The following is a 26,204-nucleotide window of genomic DNA, read 5'->3' on the forward strand; positions in this document are numbered from 1 at the left end:
GTAAGTCCTTGATTTGAGAACAGGACCGTTACAAGTGCATTCCTAATCTAACAGGTGATATTTCTGCAAGGCATATAGACAACATTATTGTAAAAGATACACAGACTGAACACATGTTTTCAGCCTGTTTTGTATAAATCCACCTCCAGATATCAACAGCATTGTCATACAAAGCCCAGACAACATTAAATTGCAGCAGCACTCTGTGAGCACAATGCCTGAGAAAATCATTCTACAAAAGAGGAATGACAACAGTTCAACAACTGGAAAGAGACACTCCAAGAAGACAAGAATTCATATCAGTCTTCCCAGTGAATTGCCAACTAGTTTGCTCAGAAAAGCTTGTTTAAAAGGTAGCATCATCTGCTAAAGCTGCCATATTGTGGTTCAGACAGGTCAATGGATCTCCATGGCTGCTGTTTTGTAGAATAACTATTATCAACTGAGAATTCCTCGCTTCCACAAACCCAATAAATACGGTATACAATAGCCTGGAGGAGTATAATTGTCAGTGTACAATAGCCTGGAGAACCCAGTGCTTCAGTATTTAAATACTTATACCTCAGTTTCTCAATAAAATGTTCTCAGGGCAACATCCAAGAAAACAATATATAGGTAAAGGCAGGTGCAAGCACCAGGTCATTACTGATCAATGGGTGATTTCATATCACAATGTTTACTAGTCAGACTATGTTAATGGGGGAGGGAGGAGACTGTATTTTTCCATTGCTTTCCCCAGTCATCTACTCTTTACCTTGAGTAACCTGGGTATTCATTTTACCAACCTCAAAAGGATAGAAGGCTGAGTCAACCTTGAGCCAGCTACTTGAATCCGATTTCCATCAGGATTGCATCCAGGTTATGAGCTGAGCAAATGTATTACTGCACTCCCACAAACATTTGAACTTGCATTCAGATTAACATGGGGAATTAGCTTGTGTGCTTGTTTTTGTGCAGGGCAAACTGAGATCTTTTACCTAAAGAGGCTGCTGTGAGTAGCAAGTCTTCAGGAGGAAAAGGGTGACAGGTTTAAAAGGAATTTAGAGTTTATTGAAGGTTGTGGTCCAATAGTGGTGGGGGAACTTATCCTAAGTAAATACTAGCCATACTAAACCAAGGCACAAACACATTCCTTATCCCAATTAATACAGCAGCAACTCAAAAATATTTAGCAGAGGTACTTCGGTCTGGAGCAGGAGTTAATCTTTGAGCTAAAAGTCCTGAAAATGGAGAATAGGTGTTCCCCACAATGCTGGGTGTTCTGTCCTTTTTAGAGTGGGGGGAATTAGCAAGGGCAGGTTTTGCTTAATGAGAGGCTGGATAACTTTACAAGATCTTTTTCACCTGTGAATAAGGTTTTTCTCCTTAGAAATCAGGAGTAGAAGTCAGGAGTAAAAATTTAACAATTTCATTAGAAAAAGTAAAATAAAAATATAAGCACACAGTCTTAGGATATAGACAGTGTTGAGGATGGGATGGAATGGGATTTGGGGGGAATATAGGTGATAATTACCTTATCCTGAAGAAGTGATCCAGAAAACAAAGCTCAATGCCTGCAGTGAGCTCCAAGGAGTTGAGGTAGGAAGCTGGCAGGCAGCGTAACTGAACCAGGGCAGCTGAGAATACACTGGGCACAGCGTAACTAGACCAGAGATTTAGTCCAGAAATGCTGAACACTGACTGCAGGGTGGATGGCTAATTTATTGGAAATATTGGACCCTCTAGCCATGCAAAAAGATCTTAATCTTCCTGGGCAAATGTGGCTCTTGCCTTCCAGAAGAGAGACAAGAGAAGGACACTTAAGTGGTGGATACTTAAACTTAATGTTCAATACATAGACTTAATATTCTAAGCCTGGGGAGTGCTGGAAATCGTTAGCTTTTGGGGTGAGGTTGATTTAATGATAACTTTGGGATAATACCAATGCAAATAGAGGTGGTTTTTGGAGGGGCTAGTAAGAAGACTAGAAGATGACGTTAGTGTTTAGAATGGCAGGCAGGAACTTCTTGATGAAATCATATTAGCATATCCTTTGTCTCACGGAAGCAGGTGGGCTGAGGAAGGAATGGAAGTTGTCTTTCCAGACTGAAGGCACTGTCTTTTTCTGATGACTCTAGCAAAAGGTGTAGCAAGCTGTTTTGCAAGTTGACATTGGCAGGAGGCTAGTCCAGGCAAGTTTCTGTTCTTATGGGTAACTGTTAGCCAATGCAGAAGATGGCACTCCATCTTGATACTGCATTCCTAGGCTGCCTCACAAGGTTGGCGGAATAGGTACGGGTTCTTCAGACTGAAAAGCACCCCCCCCCCCCCATTGTGGGTCGGTCTGGTAACATACTGAATTGGAAAATTTGGGAGGTGGTAGCTCAGCAGGAGATTATCTGCCCTATTCTGCAAAGAAATCAGATGAAAGAAAGTGGAATTCAGCGCGTGTTGGGAGTCTGTTGCAGTTCAGCAGGTGTTCAGGATCAGAGACTCCCAAGTCCCATCCAAAGGGAGGGGGGTGCCAAATCCGCCAGTGGAAGTGGTGCTATCATGTGCCAGTCCCTGGGCACCGAGGACTCTGATGTAGAGCCTGAAGATATTGTGGAGCCAGGGCCATTCTCCTGAAGAAATGCAAGCAACAGAGCCAACTCCAAGCCCTTCCCTGCAAGCCAAGGCAGATTCTGATGCTGTGCAGCTGGGAGAGCCATCAGGAATATCAGAGGAGCTGAATAATGAGCCAGCTGCACAAAGGAGACAGAGGCTACAGTTACAGGGTAAAAGGAAAAGTGCACGCATTGCTGCTACATATGGCGGAAGGCTCTGTGCAATGGAGGCATTTGCATCTGAAGAGGACTGAGTGCTTGCAGGATCCTAGTCTCACTAGCCAAGACCTCCTTTATGAACCCTGTCTTGGGCTAAGCTCTGCCTGGGTATTGTGAGTGTATTTCCTGATAAGTTTCACATTCCTGATCTTCCTCTGACAGCCTGCTTGCCTGATCTCCTGCCTGTGTTGTAACTGGACTGCCTAGACCACGCCTTTGCCTATTGCCTGCCCTAACTCTGGACTGTTTTAGACTATGTTTTTGTCTGCCTTGCCAGTCTTGACTATGTCTCACTTGCTGCCCGCCTGAACTCGGTCTGTTTGGTCATGCCCTAGCTATGTCAGCAGCACAGGGTGCGGCTGCACCAGCAGATTTTCCCTTCCTGAGGCACTTGCCGTGGCAGAGGGGTGAAATAGTGGGTGTGTGACTGTCACAGCCCTCCCTGGCCTTGGGACATTGCATGGCACCAGCATCCCAATGCCCCTGCCTCTGGTGTAGCAGAGGTAGGCCAGAGGCGTGGCCAGGGGAGGAGCCAATGCTAGCTTCCTCCTGGCCATTTGCCACTGTACACTGAGGGCTACCAGCGCAGACTTAAGCCACCACAAAGGTGGTGTAAGTCTATGGAGCCCCATTGAGGCTTCTCAGCAGTGGGGAGGCTTTTTGCTTTGCAAGCCTGCCAGGCAGGCCCTTTGGGGTCGGCGGCCAGGTGCCTGGCTCTTAGTTGGGGCTGTCCTTTTTCTGGTTCTAAACCCACATTAGCTATACTGGTTTTTTAGCCCATAGCATAACATGGGTTCTTGGCAGGAAACACAAGATTATGACAGAGGAAAGGGTATACTTTAGAGTAAAGGAGGAGAAAATATAGAACTGACTAAATGGCATCAGGAAAGGCAGTTTTTGGTTGAATTATGTCGAGATCACAAAAGCTGAGGATATTGAGGTAAGTCATGTACTAGGCAGGAGTTTTGAGGATAATGGGAAGCTTTGAATGGGGGGGTTCCAGACTGTCACAGGACACGTGTCAGTGGCTGCATATTATGTGAAAGACTACAGGAAGAGGCCTCTTTGTCTTCTTGCCTGGTATGCCTTGACTGCTTTATCTTGTTGGCATGCCATGATTTCTGCCAGAGGTTTTCTTGGAAGCACTGCCGTGGCCATTGTCCCATGACCTTCTGCTGTGGTTGGCACTTCCCAGTTCTCTGAGATGCAAAACATGGCAGTGCTCCTCATGTTGTGTGTGTACCTCATGGGGCTTGCTCAAACTATAATGCTCATGGTGTTACGATGGCAGTACATCCATTCAGGAGGGAGGGTGTTCAGATGAAAGCTTAGTACTTGTGCCATGGGGCTCTTTTAATACAAAGTATAAAACCAACAGCACCAAGATATATTGAAGCTGGGGAAACCGTTAAACTAAGACCATGAAAGAGCAGCATTTAACTTAAAAGCTTATAATGTATGTTAAATATTGGATCAAAAGATAAAAACTCTTCACAAAAGAGGGCATAGAAAGGAAAAAACAGTGAGAAAGGACAGATTGCTAAGTCAAAAGCTTGAAAGAGCAAACTTCCAGTATTGGGGAAGGTGACCTTCCACAAACTCTGGTCAGACTGGACAGGCAATAAAGCATTTTGAATTTTGTCCAGAACCTGGCCACCGGTGAAGATCTTGTGAAACTGGTGGAATAGAATCCCTACAACTCCCGCCTGAAGCAGAGCCATTGGATTTTAAACCAGATTAATCTTCTAAACAGTCTTCAGACGTAGCCTCATAGAAAGTTCATTCTAGTAGTCCAAACAGGATCAGGTCATGGGGAAGAGTAGCCGCATAAAAGTACACCTACTGGCCGATAGGAAGGAACATTGCGCTTCATTCTTCCTTTAGCCTATAGCAGACATTGCAAACTCAAAGTATATTTTATATAATGTTTAATGAAAGTATTAGCAGCCACTGATGAAGGAAGCTACCTTGCATATCTTATGTAATGATGCCAAGCGTCAAAATAAAAGCATGTTATTTCTCATTTACATTTTATGCATTTATTTGAATACATACTTATATTGTTTTTATGCTCTGGCTGAACTTTCGAAGTTTTTTTAAAATAGCATTTTACTTGGAAGCCACTTTGAGCATGTTTCCCGGAGAAAAATGTATGGAAATTTCCTAAATAACTCATGTATTTTCCTCAAACTTGGTTGAGGTGGTAGTCATATTGAATCAACAAGGATTCTCAGGGCCTGGGTTAGGGTTAATTCACTTAATCATATTGAATGGACAAGGATTCTCAGGGCCTGGGGGAAATTTAGTTAAATCTTCAACTGTATAAGCTGTAATAACAGTTTGCCTCACAAGGATAGTCTGGGTTTGACTGTTGACTGACAGGATGTCACAAATGGAGCATCTAATTTTCCTAGAGTCCTATCATGATCATAAGAACCCGACAATCATTACAAGAACCCTGAATCATTAGGTTCAGGAATTAGCTTTGTAAGCCTGCCGCAGAAGAGCTAAATTAGGGTCCAGTAGCACCTTAGAAATCAACAAGATTTTCAGGGTATAAGCTTTTGAAATGCTGACAAGGGGACCTTTTGAAAGTGTGTAATTCACTGAGGCAGGTCCTCTCAATTACAAGCCTTCCATTTTATGTCTACCAAAAACTTCAATTGATGCCCATCAACATGGCTTCCTTACAAAAAGGCTCATGAGATTGGAAAACCATGGGCACTGCTTCCTTATGGGTGTTCCTTAAAGATTCTGTCCTCAACTTTTCTACCAAGACAGTGTTCTGATTCATTTAACCATTATTCTCTGGGACAGTGACTTGGGAATGTGTTTGACATTCTAAGTCTAAAAGCCAGCTATTTGCTCAAGTTCAGCATAAACCCAGCTTAAAGTCTTCCAAACAGGATTTAGTGGTCCATTTGTCTTGTTCCTAGTATGCGAATGTATTTTGCGGCTTTGCCTGTTGATTATAGAAGAGGAGCTTCATTGTTAAGCAAACCACTGCCCCCCCCAACTGATACATGATTGCCCCTTGAAAAATGAACAAGAATACAAACTCTGTGTCCTGAATAGCCACTGACTTCACTTTCTTCCCTCAATCAGTCCAAAAATGGGAACACATAACAGAGCTTTGGAATTACATGCCCTACTTGTTCAGCAACCACCTCTGGGAAGAATGATTGTGGAACTGTTAGCCTGCGCTCGGCGACTGTGCTTGACTCTCTCAGCATGAGTCACTGCAGACAATGTGTATCACACTACTCACAAGGGGAATGAACAGTAAATACTAGGTCCTACATTTTTTTAAATAAAAAAGTCTGCTCAGTTGTTTCCCTGATTTGTATCCTTTATCCTCCTAGCCCTTGTGCAGTATAAGCCTCTCAAAGCTAATGCCCGTAACACCACCCCCCACTGGTAGCAGCAGGCTGTTTTGCCGCTGTAGGGTTCACATGGCTCAGATTTACAATGACGGCCATTATTCCGAAAAGCCGTGCATTAACCTAGTGGCACAAGGTTGCTCAAACTCCTTCCCCTCTGGTTTCACTTTTTTCCTCTGAGGAGTAACAGCTATTACAGCAAAAGCTTCCATCTTGGTGGTAGCAGCCAGGCAGACTTTGGTGCGAGGGAGAAAAATGATCAGATACGAGAGAACTTGAAATAGGGCCAGTGTCCTCTGGCCCACGTGATGTTCTTCTGAAGAGACTGTGCTGCTCCCCTACCTGTAGTAAGTGTTGGCACTTTGTTTCAAACTACGTTGGTTATAAGTAGGTTAACTTCCTGAACTTCATCATATATAGAATAACAACATAATCTCAAATAATGAACATAGCAGTCATTTTTAATTCTATAAGCCATTGCCACTATTACTTTAAACCAGTGGCAATGTACAAATGGCAACAGGGCATCACCTATCAGTTTCACCGTAACTTCTCAACAAGGCCAATGGAAACAGCTGAAATATCTTAAATGTTTGATCCAGTGCAGCCCAACTGCTCATGGGGTATAACGTGTGTCCCCCCCCCCCCCTCCTGTAGCAGCATCTTCTTTCTAACCCCCATCACTTCCTGGAACAGGATTGACCGGGGGGGGGGGGTGTGTGTATGGATTTCAGATTGCTGCAGAAGCCAATAAAGTTGAGCTTTTTGGGCAGACGTCGGCACCCACAGAAATGCTGCACCTGATTGAAACCAATGCCTCTCATTAAATCTTCCCCAAACATTTAAAATTCTGAAATATATGCCTAGCTGTACAGAAAAACCACCAAGGAGAATAGCAATCCTGTTACATTTTATTCAATATCATATTACATGAAAACAGTTACACCTGACAAACCATTACACCTTTCATAATACAGACAAATTACAAGTGGAAACAAACAAGGTAACACTTAACTATACTGTACTAAGCTGTCATTCTAAAGTGTGTGGCTATATGTATACATATTTTATATTAACATTGTTTTTGAGTACCAAACCCCTGTTAAAAAGAGAACCTTTTTTGTGCCTCATATAAAGAATCCCAGCAAGGGAAGATTTTTGTATGCAGTACTGCAGAAGTGCAGTTTTTGAAGGGAAGGGAAGAAAAGGATTAGGGAATTTTTAGTGCATTTGATTTTCTGCTTTTAAGAATATTACAAGGCAACAGCATATACAATTACCTCCATATATTTATGCCAAGAGAGGAGGCTGTGTTTATGGTGAATAACAGAACATAATTCTATTCATATGAAATGTCATTCTGTACAGGATCATTGCCATTTACTATAATAGGTTACAAACCAATAATATTCACAGACTTTTTAAAAAATGGAACATACTCTTATATCTATCACACATTCAATTGGGCACAGCATAGAATGAAGACACTCAAGGTCTGTTGCCCTCACCACGCTGCTGAGAGGGATTTTTTATAACTTATGGCCATGCTGACAGAGGCTGATGGGAATTGTAGTTCCTGAACATCTGGAGAGCCGCAGGTTCCCTACCCCTGCACTAGGAGATCTCTTCATAAAATTTCTCCTATATGTTGATGAAAGGAAGACTTCCCCTCCCAAAGCTCTCGTCACTGAGAATCAGAATTTTCTGTGCTTCGACAAAATAGTTTTGAGGGTGCTAAGTAGAGAAGAAGTGTGAATAATATTGTACAAGGCGGAGGTGCTTTGTGTATTCTTAGGGTCCCCTTTAAAGGAAGCAACAGTGGAAGCAAACTGCCTTGTTAGTTTGGTTTGTGGGAACTATCTATAAAAGTAATTTCTATCTTCCCAGCTTCCCCCTCCATTTTCTCCAGTGAGTAGGACCTATCTTACCTTTCATTGACAGCTGTCTCTTCTGACAGCATCACATCTGTCTTTAAGGGAATCTTTAAGGGAACTGCTTAAGAACAGGAAAACTCTCTCACCTTTAGTACCAACCAACCACACTGACCCAATTCCTGTGCTACCAGAACAGCATTGTTGCTGCTTTCTCCCTGACCCTGTTCTTCTACCATTCTAATAACATTTGAAGGATAGAATGATGTGGAATAAGCAGATTATGTAGGACTAATAAGATCCAAAGTAATTTATGATTCATGTTACTGGAAAGGTATGGGATCCAGCCATGGGAAAGCAATAATGCAGTAATGCTTTATTTCAGTAACATGAATCAGACCACAGTAATTGACTGAGAAAATGAAAACGTGAATTGTTCCTTTCAAGTACCTGGAAAAAGGAATTTTCTCTTGTTGACATCTAGAAAGAATCTGAACAGATTCAGGTATTACATATGGGAAACAGGCAGGAAAACTAATCATTTAGAAAAATCCAGAATGCTGGGAAATATTTCAAGATCTTTATATAGTCATTATATGCAGCTGTGGACTTTGGGTAGCCATAAAACACTGGATTCCCCACACTACCTTTCCAGCCTAATGAAACAATTTTTCTTAAAATCAAGTTATTCTGACATAGCAGTCTACTTACACACTAATAATTTACCAGTGGAAAAAATATGTGACATTTTTGGGCTCACCATGCCTTAATGCTAGTGTATTCCCCTTATGTACTTGGAATGATTTATGTGAAGGTACACAGAGAGAAATTATCTTCAGAATTGAAAATCCAGAGATTCTATAAGAAAGATTCAGGAAGGGAAGCTGATAATTGATCCTTCTTTGAAAATGGTATGGATTTTCTTAATTTCTAATACTTAGGGTATCACTCCAAAAGCACTTTTATGAAATGGTTGGGAAGGAATTGATGTACAGATTTTGAATATTAAATTCAAAGGCTTTAACGGCGATTTTTTAAACAGGGAGTATTGAAAAACAGACATAATGTGCACCCACTCAAATCCTAAGCAGCAGCACTGAACTTCTGAATTATTGTGGATAGTTTGGTGCAAGATATTTAGTCTACGGAAGGGAGCACTTCAGAGGAACAATTCTCTACACCAAACTATCAAATCCTTCAACAAGGAGTGTAATTGTTTACCTCCCTCCTTTAGCTGCCAAAGAAGATTTACATCTCATAATATACCCTCATTTTCCTAAGTGACACCCTCGCTCCATGCTCAAAAATTCCTAACATTTTTTGCAAACACCATGATTTTTGGGGGGGAAGAGTAAACCTTATCCTGAAACATCTAGATATTTCTAAACTGATATGGCAGATCACATACAAACGTCTGCATACAAAAACTCAAAGCAAATAGTAGTTAAGGCATTTGTGTTATGTTTGAAATATGGAAGTAGATTTAGTGATACAGAATTTGTAAAAAGTAGCAAATAAAGTTGAGATGCTGAGGCATCATTTTGGAAGCTGTATTTACCTAAGCATTTTAATTTCTATGTAGTGACTTAGAACAATTTCTGTTTACAATGGATGAATGAACAGAATATTTACCATTATTCCCTATAAACAAGGCTTCTGGAGAATAAATTGGCCAATTATTTATTTATTCCAGTTCCAAATAGTATGATGCCAGAAGCTTAGGCAAGAAACTATACAACAAGCCCTATCATCTTCACTTCCTAACAATGCATTCAATGTGTAACAAAATTAAATGGCTTTTAGGCAGCTGATATCCTAGGGAGGCTGGGTAGCTCCTGTGTTGAATATAATGACAGAGAAATCCCCCTTTCTATCATGAAATTATCCCATCCAATTTAGTTTTTGTATTTGCACCATGATGTTTGGCAGGGGCTAGCAGCCATAATCCTTCCAATTCCCATAGACTTCCTATTTCCCTCTGAAAAAAACCAAGGAACATTATTAGCCAGCTGCTTAAAAATTTTATAACAGCATTTATTTTTAAAGAGTTTGAACAACTGATCTTAAGATATGGTAGTGAAAGGCTTTTCCCAATCAGCTTGGATCATCTTAGAAAAATAATCTGAAAGATGCTTTGGTTTGGAAGAGCAAATATTTGGAATTTGGATGACTCAACAAAACTAGTCCTCCCCCGAAATGGCTCATTCAGCAACTAAAGTTTCTACACCATAGTGCTTATTCTAATGTAAACTCACTTCTTCATCATATTCTCTATTTTCCTTCTCAAAAATATTTTTAACTAAACTACATGGGGGAAAAGAAAAAAATTGAACCAAGAATCACAAATGCTGCAAAAGTCTCTTGCCAAAAAGGGCCAAGACTGTTTGATTTAGTAGTATTATATTTATTCTCCCACCTCCACCCCCACCCTGTCCCATCATTGTAGGTCTCTCTTCAAATCTGCGTTCAGTATGCCTGAAATCTGCTTTGGAAGCAGAGTACTCAAATTCAAAGTTTCCATCTAAGATGTACTTATTGCCAAGGGTTAAGGAAAGGAACAGTATAATTTCCAAGTGGTAATACAAGGGCACGGTTACAAGATACTGATTGTGCCACTATCACCTCGAAAACTTTTTGTTTCATTTTAATATATCCTTCAGACAAATTAGAAAATATGGGGAACCTCTCGAACACATAAAACTGGTTTTTGCCACGGCTGGCCCTCTATGTACAGACATTACCAAGAAGTGCAAACACCAAATTTGTATCTTAATGTGTTTAAGACATCACTGGTGAAAGCAGAAAAACCTGTACAAGGATGTTGTGCTGTAGTAGAAAATCCAAATGAAATCAAACTCAAAAGAATGAAAGGGAAGAACATGCGATGTGCCACTAAGCAAAAGCTTAATCTTCATGGAAAGCTTGGAAATCACAAGTACTCAAATGCGTGCAAGGTTTTAAACAAATTGCGGGGGGCGGGGGGTGTCTTCCAGTATCATTTTTTCTTGTGACTGAAATCTACCATTGGAAAAGAGAAGCAGCACCAGACTGTCTTGATAGTGTTTGTTCTCTTGTTCTATTCTGTTCCTCTCCAATAACCCGACGGTCTTCATTCCTGTAAGGAAACAGCAGAAATTACAATAAGGACTGTGAATTGCAACAGTTCATAGTTTAAAGGTTTCAATGGTGGTTAAATCATGCCATTCTCATTCTGTCTTATTTTCATTCTGTTTAAGGTAAATACACATAGATTCAGATCCAGTGAGCGACAGGCAAAACACATAAGGCTTGCATCTCCTTCTGCACGTGGTTCCAGTCTCTCCAAATCGTCATCCAAAGGCAGCCGTCAGAGGTAATGGTATAAACTGAAAGAAGGCCTAAATCTTTAAAATGAATACATTTCCTCAATTTGCTGCAAGATCTGTCTTAATTCAGACAATTGCAGGTTGGATTCAGACTAAATTCTCCAGCGGTAGATTGGAACTCTCCTGCTTCCACACTCTCAATGCACTTCATGGATCCTGAGATGCTGTTTCTGGCAGATAGGGGATCCTGTGCAATGGCATTTGGGAAATCTGCAGTGGGAAGTGAAATTCAGTGCAAAATACCAATTGAGACCCCTTCCACACATTAAAGAACCTTCAATCCACTTTCACAATTGTTTGAAAGTGCTTTCACAATGGTTTTGCTATTCCGCATAGTAAAATCCAGCTTCAAGGTGAATGGAAAGTGGATTGATAGTGCACATTCTGCATGTGCAGAAGGGGCCATTGTCTGGTTTCTATCTTCTGTCTTAGGCTGCTACAATTCTCAGGAAACTACATACCCCAATATGTCCAAATCCTGCTTAGAGCTTATTAGAAGAAGAAGAGTTTGGATTTATACTCCCCCCCTTCTCTCCTGCAAGGAGACTCAAAGGGGCTTACAATCTCCCCCCCCCCCCCAATAACAAACACCCTGCGAGGTAGGTGGGCTGAGAGAGCTCTAAAGATCTGTGACTTGCTCAAGGTCACCTGGGGCGGAGTGAGGGGGAACTGCGCCCAAGGCATTCGCTCGCCCTGTGCCCCTGCTGCGGCGCTGCTATCCCTGTCACGCCCCTGCCTCGGTGGCACCCAGGGTGTCACGTTGGCATTATGCCACTGAGGTCACGGAGCTGGCATGTGTTGGAGTGCACAGGCTAATCTAGTTCCCCAGATCAGCCTCCACAGCTCGTGGCAGAGCGGGAAATCAAACCCAGTTCTCCAGATTAGAGTGCACCTGCTCTTAACCACTATGCCAGTGCTGCTCCTATTAGTTCATGTAATATCCACATTTCCAACATGAAACCTTGTAGCTTTTTCCCTGTTCTGTCATGAACCTCCTTTCCAAAGCTTTCTAACTTAACTAGTCATTTGAAGATATATAGGGAAGCTTTGTATTCATCGCTCAAGCAAGTAGTGTGAGATGACAAGAGGAAATTCCCATGTTGGCAAGAAAATAACCCTTATTTTGATTATGCATTTTCAATTTAAATTATGAAAGTAAACCCATGTGTAGATCTGGAAGAATAGTAATATGGAAATACATTTGAATTGTTGGGTGTGACTGTAAGGGAGAAATGCAAAGAACTCCAGAACAAACTCAAATCAGCGTTAGACGGTGTTTCAGTTAACACAATGCAAAGTATGCAAAAGTAAGAATTATAAAAGTATATAGGAAACAGCTTATATTCCCAGCAACTTGTTTTATTGACTGGGTATCACCAAACACCAGCACTCAAGTGGTTAAGAGCAGTGGATTGACTCTAACCTAGAGAACCGGTTTGATTCTCCATTCCTCCACATGAAGTCTGTTGAGTGACCATGACCAGCCCCAGTTCTCTGCACACTCTCTCAGTCCACATAGAAGCAAGAAATGGCAAACCACCTCTGAATGTCTCTTGCCCTGAAAACCTTATGGGGTTGCCAAAAGACAGCTGTGACTTGATGACACACACAAACATCCCCAGGATGATCTCAGTATGAGGCAGCTAAGGATACACTGTCATGTGTGGGCACAGAAACATAGGGTTTATGTTTTATTTATTTAAATATCAAGCTATAGCAGAAGGAAAGTTTGAACTGTAGGTACAATTATGTATTTGAATATAATGGTAAAGGGAAATTCAATATTAGCATGGCTCTAAGGTGCACACATAAAATATTTATTGAAACCGGAATGTTATTGATATTATTAAAAATGTAGTTAAATCAAACTGGATGCTGACAGCTTTGAACTCAAGCATATTTTAGCATAACAGCAGGAGACAAACTCTTAACATGTCATGCAGATTGCACCTCAAAGCTCAGGATCGAACTACAGCATCAAGCCAAATTGGAGAATACAATTTTTACTTGTTATGGTTTCTAAGCTCTGCATTTCTGTCATTCCAGGTGACCTCTCCACTTTTTAGTTACAACAATTCGACTCTTGAAGCAGATAAGAAAGAAAATGTCATGAGAAAATGGAAGAAACAGGAGGAAATGGCTAAATATGATCTGAAACCCCTACGAGTTCTAAATAGATTATGGTATAGATGAAAGACAGATGGGATCTACACCTTTCCAGTCTGGCAAAATGATTTTGGATGTGGACAAGGTTAAGAGTAAACCCATCTGCTTCAAAAGCCAGTTAATAGTTGAAGCTGGACAATGAATGAATACCAGTTAGGTTACCATGTGGAAAATATGGAGACATTCTCTTGATTCTTTTATATGCGCTAAAATAAATTATCATGGCTGATTTTGTAATGCTTGTGCGCTTGTTGGAGCTCTTTGTCAAATACAGTCTTACTCTATGGAACAAAAGCATAATTTCAGCTTCATATGATGTTTGGTTACAACTTCCCAGGTTTTTTGTTCACAGAAGTAGATGATCAGTTAGAAAGTTAATAAAGGATTATTATAAATAACAAATTATACAGGCAAAGTACACTATGTGTACAGGCGCAAACCACTTGCATTAAATGTATTAATTTATCATGTATTAATTTGCTGCATTTTAAATATGTTATTTAGTGATTAATTTATATATTGTTTTTATGCTTATTGTATTTGAATTTTGTGTTGTCCGCCGCCCAGAGCCCTTCGGGGGTTGGGCAGGATATAAATTTGAAAAATAAATAAATAAATAAATAATAAATAAATAAATAGGAAAAGTGAGGAAAAGAGTCCCTCAAATATTTATATAGTAAATTAAATGTTTAACACACACACACACACCCAAACTTCTCACCATGAAACTCAAGCAAATATAACTTTGGAAACATCTAGGCATAGTTTTTTTTAGTAAAGAAAGAAAATGTAATGCAAACTTAAAAAGCAATGCCAAAATGCTTCAAAAACCCAATAATTTATTTACAAGTAAATAAACAACAGTTGGTATTGCGAGATATCAAAAAATGAGGGGGGGGGGGAAGCATTGATGACGAAATTGCTTTGGCTACAAAACTATTTATCTTGAAAAAATACTCTATGCTATCCAATGTCACCACCCATAGCTTACTATTAACAGTGATAACCATTCAGTGCTGTGGCATTTGTAAGAATGGATGGCAGAAAAAATAATCCCACCTTTACAGTCAGATGGCTATTTGCATATTGGCTTAATTTTGCCATCTTGGTCTGCTAATTCTTGCCAGAATATGGTTTCAACTGTCTTAACAAAGAGCGGGAAAAACAGATCTCAGGCTTCTTGGAATTTATGGCATAAGAAATCTGCAGGTAAGGTGAATGTGTAGCATAAGAAAGTTAACCTGTCCTACAATAACAATAAATCTTTACACGCTACTAGCATGCTCATGGATATGAAGATGCACATTTCAGTGTGTCCCAATACTGATTAGATACAAAAACTATCATTTAATTTTCAGCATATAGAACACAAATTCTGAAGGCGCGCTATTTAGCTTGAGATACAGTAATGTACAAAACACAGGTTTAAATACTCACTCAATCATGAAACATATATCCTTATTCTCTAAACTAATATGGATTTTCTTTCATAGTCCCCTCCCACTTTAATGTGCAAGTAGATTGGGTAGGGGAAGCCCTACTATGAGAAATCCTAATTATGGGTCACCCATGCAGTTTTGCCTTATATATAATTTATCGCAGGACCATTGTGAGGGTAATGAGGTAACCTCGTAAACATCATACTGAATGTTTTGGTGGAATAATGGGATCACTAGAATAAATATATGGTACAATGGTTAAAAAAGAAACTCTTGATGCAACGGACTAACGAAACAACAAAGAATGATTAGTTCAAGATTACTTAAAACCAGTAATTGTTGAAATTATCAGATAATAAACAAGTTATGGAAACTTCTAAGAGCGCCCATCAGAAATTTCAGTGGGGCTAAAATCTGTAAATAATGGTGCTGGAGTATCCAGTTTTACCTGGAAGTGATCCTTGCATCACAGAGGCCAAGGGAATGATGAGGAGGAAAGTGATGATTCAACACAGAGGAAAGGATGGCCAGCAAATGCTTCATGGCACCCATTCACCAAGCATACCACCACCATCTTATCTGTATATCTGAATGGCCAACTGCTTTTTTTAACAGTGATTCTGAAGCATTAACTAATAAGACATTCCTAATTTCACACTAAAGTTGGTTTTCATATGAATTACCAGTCACATGAATTTTTAGGCACACACAGTGCAGCTAATAATTGTACTTTTGGCTGTGTAATGTATGCAACTTGCTTTCTCTCGATTTCTATGGGTAAGCACTGCCTCTTCCTTCTTTCAAAGGCAACAGTGCAAATAAATCTGGATTCTTACAATGAACTGTAATTGTGCATCACCAGAACATGTGATTATTAAGCATTGCCAATAGAACCAGATATGCCAAGCGCCTGAGAGAAGGAAATGAAGATGGGATCTAAACAGAAGTCTCACAGAGATTTAATGTCTTTTCACAGCACCACTGGACACTGCAGTACAATCTTTACCTCAGTGTTATTTACTCAGTGGCTTAGGAGGCACAAGTGGCCCTTTGACATACTACCTGTGGCTCATCCCCAATGTTCCAAAAAGTGGGCAAGGTCACTGCCCAATAGTACTTGTGGTTGGCTAGTGATTATCTCGTCGAAACTGTTGGAGGGACTGGAAGATGGGTAAGCTATGAGTCTTCCTGAGCTGCAGACTTTGTGCCATGGATGGAAATAAAGGGCCTGTTCTCATCCCTCCCCCTTTCTCCACGTAGTCTCCAAGTTCTCGTCCCAGCTGGAAGGACAGCAAGCTTACCATAGAGGTCACCACCACCACGGCAGCCACCCAGGAAAAATGCAAACTAGCCACAGTGGATCAGTAGTGGTTTTAGTCTCCTTTCCCCACAGCCAGTGAGCCCTTTTGTGGGTGCCTTGGCAATCTCAATCAGTCTCCTGATCTGCTGTGCCTTCTGCTGAGAAGCCCTTTTCCTCTGCAGATACACAATGGCTTTCAAACTGTGGTGGGAAGACAGCCCTCCAAGCTCAAGGGTACTCTGGTAAGTTAAAAGGTTATCCTTATATATAATTGCCTAAGGCAGTCGTGGCGAACCTATGGCACAGGTGCCAGAGGTGGCACTCAGAGCCCTCTCTGTGGGCACGCGCGCCCAGAGTTCATCATGTGGGGAGGCGGAAAATCACCCCCCCCCCCCACACACACATCTAGGCTGGCCTGGGCACAATCCTTTACCTGGCAGTAAGCTCGGTTGCTGGCAATGGGGCTTGCTTCTGAGTAAACCATCCTAGGGTCGTGATTCACCCTTTCGAAGCGTTGCATGGTTGCTTCACCAAGCTTACTCCTGAGTAACGCGGACCTCAGAGCAAACAGTTTTTTCTAAACGAAAACCTCAGTATTCAGGTTAAATTGCCGTATTGGCACTTGCGGTTTTGGGTTGCAATTTGGGCACTGGGTCTCGAAAAGGTTCGCCATCACTAGCCTACGGAATGGAATGTCGGACAACAACCCCCCGGCTAATGGCTGTGCACGACTCATGTATATGTGTGTTGTATATGTGTGTTTGGTAGGGTGGTGTACAGTAGTTTTTGGCTGTTTTGATTTTTTTATAGTAACTGTGAATGGCAGCATGAGTGCCACAGCTGTAGCTTGTTTGATACTTGATTTTTTTTTTAAAAAAAGATACAGGGTCCATATGGAACAGAGACCAACAAGATATTGGGTATATAAGCTTTTGAGAGTCAAAACTCTTGTGATAAAGGAAGTTTTGACTCTTAAATGCTCCCCCCCCCCCATCTTGTTTCCTTCTAAGACGCTACTGGACTTAAATCTAGCTATTTTGGAAAACTCCCAGTTAAATTTTGTTTCTGATCAGGCAATCCAAGAGTCTCAAATCTAGCTATTTTGGAAAACTCCCGGTTAAATTTTGTTTCTGATCAGGTAATCCAAGAGTCTCATGTTTATGGTCTCTGATTAAAGCTTTGTTTATAAAACCAAGCATGGAAAAAATAGACTATTTACAACTTCTGGTTTCCCAAGACAAAGGGAAGGCCCCTTTGTATAGACTGTCCAAATCCCTTTGAAGTTACAGAGGGCCTTAAATATTAAAATGCAGGTGTAAAGCAGGTTTGATTCGCACAACATCTTGATGGAAATCAGATGAGAAGCATGTTTTCAATACATCTATAAATCTGGAGAGTCAATGAAAGCATGCTTTCGTTCATGTATAGAAACTTTGTGTCATGTAAAGTCTCTTTCCCAACAAACCGAGGACAGTTCCCAAAAAAAGAGAGAGAGATCGAGAGAGAGGCCAAACAACTCTAAAATAATGTAGCTGTTAGTCTAAAGGGAAAGGCAACAAAAGCTTTTGGTATTAAATATCACTTCCAATTGATAGCATTGCTATCAATTCCAATTGATAGCATAGTTAGGGACATTATGTCCTGAAGTTTCCACCATCTTTTTCAATTAAATTGGGGAGAGCTTGCTTCTTTTTGTAAACACTGTGGCTCTCCTAAAGTACAGTTAATTTGGGCTTACATTTGTAGAAATAGGGTGGGGCAGAGCTCCCCACTGTGTCTTAGCATGCTGAACACATTCAAGGCTCAGTGCTATTTACAATGCAGCTGGCTTAGTACCACTTTAGACGGCTGATTCCCCCAATCACATTTTAAATTTTAAAAAGGCAAAGAGATAACGAAGAGGACGCCACATTTCCCAGCATGTGATATTCTCCTTCCAATTAAATACTGCGAATAATAATAGGTACGGACATAATTCTCTCTCCTGTGCTGGACAAGTGTACTTTCCCAACTTAACAGAGACCACATTTTCTGGAACAATGATTAAAAAAACCAAAACCCAATTCCGTTATTGACAAGATCAGGCATTTGGAGAATAACTTCCTGCAGGTCTTTTGCAATACATGTTAATGAACTGGATCACCAATACCCATAATGCAACTTCCTGCTGACCCACATGCCCTATGAACCAGATTTTCTTTCCTTTTTTAATTCAATTTTCTTAAAACCAACTGTCAGCATCATGTGATGTAAGAGATGAAAAATGAAAATGAGCAATCCTGCTGTGCAGGTGAGTGACCTGTGGGAGACAGTGCTGCCTGGTAGGATTTCTACACGTACCATCAGACACAGACCAATTGATTAGATCATCTTATTCCCGCCACCAACCAGGCTCAAGAGACTAATTAGAGAGAGTACTGCCTGCGCAGGCACCCCATTGACACCTAATTTGCTCAGCCAAAGCCTTTGGGGAGAATGTATTATCTCTGCAGCTGCACTTCATGCATTTCTGATTTGAGGCAGAAGCATGAAGCACTTCATCACGCTTCTGAGCAAACTGAATGTAAGAAGCCTTAAGTGCTAAATACAAGCAGACACAAATTAAACTTGGCCAGCCTCTCATAAATTTCACTTCTCCTCCTCCTCTCCCCAAGACACATGCATATGCACATAAATTATAGGTATATTTTTTTCTGAATTAGCACACTAGTATGTGTATATAAGACGATATAAACAACAAACCACAAAACAGATGTACTATACACAAGTTTTCTTCCTGCCTCAAACACTTGGTGACACACACCTTGTCTTCTGTCTGGATTTAAATGCTATTGTGATCAGTAAAATATACAGTGGGGTTAGCTCAACACCGCAATTTTTCCTCAGGTCAGGATCATTGTGGACAGCTGCTTATTAGCTACGTCTTCGCTGGACTAATGTTAGCAGAGAAACGGAGTTAATGGAAGCAGTAATGGATGATAATGGCCATTCTACTGTGGCTATTCAGCTCCGTGGCTAAACAATATCTGTATTTTTTTCAAGTTTTACCAAATACCATTTTTTTAAAAAGAGGGTTTAACAGGAAGTGACAACAGACAGTTTGATTGACTTTAATTTTATCCTTCCACAGATTCACTTTTGGTTTTCTCCAATTCCCCATATTCCTTTAAAAACCTGGATATAACATGCAGGGCTCCTTTTTTTTTTTTTAAATGAAAGACTGAAAAACGGAATACTACTGAATTTAATGTGGGTAGGTAAGCGATATAAAATATTATTCAGATATTCTATTATTTTCTTTATTAAGGACAGGGCATTGGTGCACCTTGGACTTTCCTCCCCTAATAGTTAGAGCTAGCATACTATGGAGAGTTTTCTTTCCCACAGGGAAAAGGGAGAGGGAAAAAGTGAATCTAAGGTGTTCCAGTAGGACAGGCTGAAGGGACAGGTATATTAAGGAGAAAAGTCAGCTATGTTGTTTTCTTTGCTGTTGGGGTTGTGTTTACTAAAAAGCTTCATAAACTATTTCAAGACCTTAAAACAGAAATTGGTGAACACCCAGTTAAACAAGGGCATAACAAAATTGCCTGGGCGATATAGGCCATTTGTGCACTGTGGTTTGCTCCAAAGCAAGGGTACATTACCTTTGGGTCAGATTCTTGATTGCACATGTTTTCCTTGCTCCCTATGGTTTCTAAAACTGGGAAAAGTATGACCCCCACCCCACCCCAGCCTTCATAATAAGGGTGTAGTGAAAGGGCTTCTTTTATTTTTTTAAACAAATCTAAAAGTCTATCACTGCAACACAGGTTCATGCCAGCGAAGAAACACAGAAGTTATAACCCCCACCCCCCAAACCACCAAAAGAAGTCAGCAAACAAACAAAATGGAAACAAATGGGTGGCCAGCAGCTCTACCACTTCTACAATTACATTAAATGAAGAGCATTTCTTATGCACTGGCATTAAAGATCTATCTTTAATTGAGTAAAATAATGCTAGGCCAAAGATGAGAAACTAAAAAAAGAGGCCAAAAGGGGGTTCCATGGAAACAAGCAAAGAAGCAAGCAGCAGGTGGAAAAAAATGGCGGATTGGCTACTCCCCTCCAGAGAAGCTTTGTAGCAGGGACTTCCCTTTTGAACGGAAAGCCACAAGAAAACCTCACTGTGAAACACACAGCTGTGCCGCAAATTGTAAATGACAAAAGACCCAGTCTTCTCAAACTTTCTTCTGGTTGCCACTGGCAGAAACTCTGCCATACATACATCACATCAAATAATTCTTCAGAATAGTCGCCTAAAAGAGTTTCAGAACAAGGACTAACCTTGAGCCTCAACCTGCAATATGGGGCCCATTTTCGTTTGTAAATCTCATATATCGCTGTTCTCCCTCTAAGACAATGGCCTTGGTGAGTTGGAGCCACCACAAGATCACACCAATGGCATTACTGACAGTTTGGGCTACGATTTTTAAAAAACAGAAACGAGAAAAGCCAGGAAAAAAGGCTGTAAGCTACTTTTGTCACAGCTGAGGAGGCTGAACAATTGGAGCATGTTGCTCAGGACTAGGCAATGTTCAGATAAGCATGTTCTACATCTCTCCTTGCACTGGTCCTGTTTAGAATTTAGGGGGGGTAAGTGCAAGGTTGAACACTTCCCTATGAAAATAAATGTAACAAACCTTCTTTATCATCGGGAGTAATTAATCACAATGCAAACACACATCCCTCCCTCAGCATACCTGAATTCCCACAACCAGCTTTTGGTCCCCATCCAGGAACTTGGGTGATGCGTAGGAAATAAATTACAGTAAATCAATCAATCAAAATGTGACATGCTTTAACTTTTATATTCATATTTCTATTGCAAAACTGTATCCAAATACTGATACTACCGGGATGAAGAACCAGTGACTTCTTGGAATTAGTTGTATTCGTTTTTCAACTTCACTAACAAATGAAAATAGGCCAGAGCTTGAGGGGCATCTGGAAGAATAATTACCCTCCCTCCAGAAACCCCCCCCCACACACACACATAAAAATGGCTGTGAAAGGCAAATATGAAGCTATTTTTTGAAAAATCATTATAACCATTACAATGTTACCAGTTATTCATTATCCATAGTCAGACTTGACTTGGAGAAAATAAGATCCAAAGGCCAAAAAAAAAAAAAAAAAAACATTTGTCATTTGAATTTCAGCTAGTTCCATGCTCAAAAATGGGGAGGAGAGAACTGGAGTGCTTTACCGGGACATTGACGGGGAAGGGGGGGATACATGTGATCTAGGGTTGCCAACTTCCAGGTGCAGGCTGGAAATATTCCAGGATTTAACACAGATCTCCAGACTAAACAACTTCTTTATTTAAAATATTTATACTACTTCTGGAGAAAAAGGCTGCTTTAGAAGGTGGGCTGTACAATATTATATCCTACCACAGTCCCTCCCCTCCCTAAACCCTAGGCTCCGCCCTCAATCTCCAGGTGTTTCTGAACCTGGAGCTGGTAACCCTAAAGTGATTCCTTTGTGCTATTTCAGAAATGAAACAGAAACTTTTTCTTTCATGAACATGGCACTGTATGATTAGGGCAGGATTGTTACAGCGGAGGCTGACACTGCAATTTTATACTGCCTTCTGAGCAAGGTTGTGTGGGCTCTGCTAGTTTCTATTCCAAAGAGAAAATACTGTTAAAATCAGCAAGGAATTCTCAAAAGAACTGGAATGTTGATCTGAGAGTTTTGTATCTGAGCATCACAGACAAACTACATTACGTTGGCATCTTGGGTAATAGATATTTCTCAAGGGGGAAAAGTGTTATTTTTACAATCATTTTTATGATCTACTTTGTATTGTGTGGTCCTTCAGAGACAAGCTTACTGTGGTCAAATAGATTAAAACAAATTCCATAGGGAACTACTTGTAACCACTAAGTATATATATATAATATTAAATGGAAGAAAAACCTCTCACACTGATGGTTCAATCATCTTATCTTCAGTCAACGGATATGAAATTAATGTAAACTTATGTAATAGGTATATAATATGCTTTGGAACAGATCTGTAATTATCAGTCTACCACATGGGGCTAGACAATCTTCTCCCTCAGGAGAAAGACAAAGAGATTAGGAAACTCCTGCTAAGTCTTTAAAGAAGAGAACGTGGCTTTACAACCCTTAAATAACCTCAGTTTCAGAATTCAGAAACCTTTCTGTACTGCTGCCTACATGGAACCTTGCTTTTTCCTGTCCTCCTAGCATTATTGCCACTAGTAATAATAAATATTAAATTAATAAAGCACAATTCCTGTTGTGTTGCAGTGCTACCAGTAATACTTCAACACAAAGCACTATGTCACATTTTGCTTAAGTTTATACTGGGAAATCTACCTAAAATAATGACTAAAACTGACAACTCCTAAGGTAAGATGATGTTATAATACCTTGTCTCAATCAAGATTGGGACACTAGTTCTGGATAAATACGAAAAAGATTGATAGCTACACTTTATACGACACTAACAGCCGCAACCAGAGCCCGAGGTCAGCACATGGAGGTGCAAAAAACCTCTGTGGTCATCCAAAAGTCCTCCACGGGACTAAATGGACTCATGTCACCTTTTGGGTGGCGCATGAACTGCAAGCCCAAATGGGAGCTGACAATATTTCTCCCCCAGGAATCTCCCTACATGTTGGCATCGAATTGGATGCCAATGCAGGGGGAACACCAATGCAGAGTAGATGCCAATGCAGGGTGGAACACCAGCTGCCCTTCCAAGTTGGGCATTGTGGAGGTCTGCCCACCCTGCTAGTGCAAGCTTGCGTTGCCCCTGAAGAGCCATTCCCCTTCCCTTGGATGGGGCTTTAAGGCATCAATATATATCAGATACTATCTCTGCTATGGTCCAAGTACTTTACCTAGCATGAAAAGGTAAGAAGATGTGGACATCCTAAACGTGCTACGTTTCTATATCTTTTGGATGAAAAAGGTGCTTGATTTTCCTGGGCGACATTTACTTAAAAAAAAGAAAAATACAGCTACTTAAATGGTGCCACACAGTCATTCTACAAAAATAATTTAACATGTTTTAATGTCTATCAAATCCTGGCCCTTGATGAACTCACCATGATACCTTCAGAGCCAACTTTCTGGTCCTCAATCACTAAGGATCACAGTGAACATATAGGACTACTTTATAAAGTGACAGATTTATTTTCTATTTAGTTAAGTACTGTCTTCTATGATGTGCAGCAACTCTCTGGGGTCACAGACAGAAAAGGTTATTCCCAGCATCTAATACCATTTAAAGAGGAGACATTGGGGTTGAACTTGGGACCATCTATATATTATTTTTATTTATTTATTTATTAAATTGTTATACTGCTCACCCCCGAAGGGCTCTGGGTGGTATACAAGATAAAACCAACACAGCAACCAATACAAGAATAAAACCAATACAATAACACATAATCCATAATTAAAAGTACATTAAAAATTGCAAGATCCATATTGCAGAAAACCTCACTTTGGATAGCACCTGAAAACTTCTATCCCCCCCCCCCCCCCCGGGAGGGGACCGGCATAGCACAAGCAACCAGCTTGGTACATGGTGGGGGGGAGCGGACAAACAGCAACCAGCCCCCCCCCCCAAAAAATCCCGGTGGATCAACTCTGTTTTACAGGCCCTGCAGAACTGACTAAGTTCCTGCAGGGCCCTGATAGCTGGAGGAAGAGCGTTCCACCAGGCAGGGACCAGGGCAGTAAAAGCCCTGGCCTGGGTAAAGGCTGGTCGCATCATTGAGGGGCTAGGGACCACCAGCAGATTTGCCTCTGAGGAGTGCAGAGGCCGAGTAGGGACATATGAAGAAAGACGGTCTTGAAGTATATGAACCATATACTGTAATACTGAGCTTTGAGCCCTCCTAAACAAAGCACCCACAAAATCAAGATTGTGGCATACATTATATTGTCACCCTGTAGGATGCTAATCATCACAGGAGCCACCAAGGCTAGCAACGTATATCTTTAGATCTTTGTACTCCTGCCTTTTAAAGGGATGACTGATCACACCCTGGAAAGATTTCAATTGATTATTCTAAAGAATAAGAAATAGAGTGCAGAATATTTATATAGTGACAAATATGATCTATGCGGTGAATATACATCATATAGCAATAATATGGATTAGCCTTTCATGTTGCTGCTGTAATGTAAGAACCAGTTCTGAATAGCACTGCCTCTGATTTGACAGACAGTAACAGACTATGCAAAAACCAATCTGTCCATGACAAGCAAGACTTATTCTTTCCCTTGTTCCATTTTAGTGCAGGAGAAGGCATATACAGTTGACTTTTGACTTGGCATTTATTACTATTCATTCTGGAAAGGGACTCAACTCTGTTGTCTTTGTCGGGGTCTGAAAATTCACCGCAGGCTACAAGTTTTAAATTCTCTTGAGTGATAAATGCTCTTCTGCTCTTCTCAAGTCACAGGTAGCCGCCCAAGAATCGCTTGACTGCTTATCAAAACTAGTAGTCATATAAACAGCAAGGCAATAATCACTAAAGGGGCTTTTCCCCACCAATGTCTAATTTAATTCAACTCCTAAAAGGTTACTGACTATATTGGAAGCCTGAAGATTTGGCACTTTAAAAGGTCATGTGAGGATCTGTGGCTTATTGTTAATGCACTGCCAACAATAAATGAGGTTATGAGTCATTACACTTATACATTTCTGACTCCTCCTTTTGGCACTGAGGAGAGAGTTTTACTAAACATGAGAGTTTCACCACTCAGCTGCAACAAGCAAAGACTTGATAAAGCCTTGCTAGTCGTGACTTAGGCCAGATGGTATCGTTTAAAGAAGATAATGGATTCCCCGTATCAGAAGTAAACTGGATAGATAAATGTCATTGACTAGCTAAATTAAAAACAATGACTGCCACTAATAGAAACTATTGTGGGTTAAAGCGATCAATGAGCAGCCCATAACATCAAATGGAAATTAGAAAAACAGGTTCAGTTAAAATATGTTTTAGTCATTTGCAACTTGATGTAAAAGACTATAGCTGAAAATTGAACAGTTCAACATAAGTCTGATTACTTGCCATTTTGTAATATTGTAAGAAGATGACAGTAAGGAAGTAGTTGCTTAAAAGATTGTAGATATATTTTTGTGATCAGGTTAACTGTAATGATCACCACCCTGCTATCAGGGAGACTCGAGTTAGATTTGTCTGGACATTTAGAAGTACCCTTAGGATCAGTTCTCTAATTACAAATTAACTCATAATGGCACGGGAAGAGCACAACCACCAAGGAACATAAAAAACACACATGCAAATTATTTTTTAAAAGCAGCAAATTCATTACAATCTTAATATTCTTTACAAATACTATTTTAGATCAGTTCACTATGAATATGTAGTCTATTTCATCTGTGTAGTCTATTTCATCTGGATTACATACAGTTATTTATGCACTATATTTGTAGTCCTCCGTTCTCACTGAGACTCAAGATACTGAGTCCTGATTCACTTCTGGGTTCAACAGGAAGTGCTGGTCATATGACCTTGGAGGTAGCATCCTCTCCAGTTCTGTTGTTTAACAGTATTTGCATTGTCACTCATGAGTACAGACGTTTATTTCCAAAACTGGTTAAATGTACCACATATATACATTTAATGACAATCTATTTTCCTTATATTTATTTTTTCACAGAAACATATACCCTATTATTGACCTTCCTTGTGGATTTTCTGCCCTCCTGGTGGATTTTTTTGGCCCACATGGGAGGACCATAATAGGAATAACATAACTGTATTCCAGGAAGGAGCACATTCCAGGAGACTATATATGCCAATTTCTCCAAGGATCTGCAAG

General features: G+C 40.5%; 1 protein-coding gene across 3 annotated transcripts in view; it reads right to left on the reverse strand.

Moving 5' to 3' along the window:
- Positions 1 to 7,077: 7,077 nt before the first annotated feature.
- The window catches only part of CDK14 (cyclin dependent kinase 14), a 297,405-nt gene continuing 278,278 nt past the window's right edge, over positions 7,078 to 26,204 (reverse strand). For all 3 annotated transcript variants that reach the window (XM_048510771.1, XM_048510773.1, XM_048510772.1), the window contains one exon: positions 7,078 to 11,170. The gene's annotated coding sequence lies outside the window, so the exon portion shown is untranslated. The remainder of the gene's footprint in view (positions 11,171 to 26,204) is intronic.

The sequence above is a fragment of the Sphaerodactylus townsendi genome, linkage group LG11 (assembly GCF_021028975.2).
Source record: "Sphaerodactylus townsendi isolate TG3544 linkage group LG11, MPM_Stown_v2.3, whole genome shotgun sequence".
NCBI lineage: Eukaryota > Metazoa > Chordata > Lepidosauria > Squamata > Sphaerodactylidae > Sphaerodactylus > Sphaerodactylus townsendi.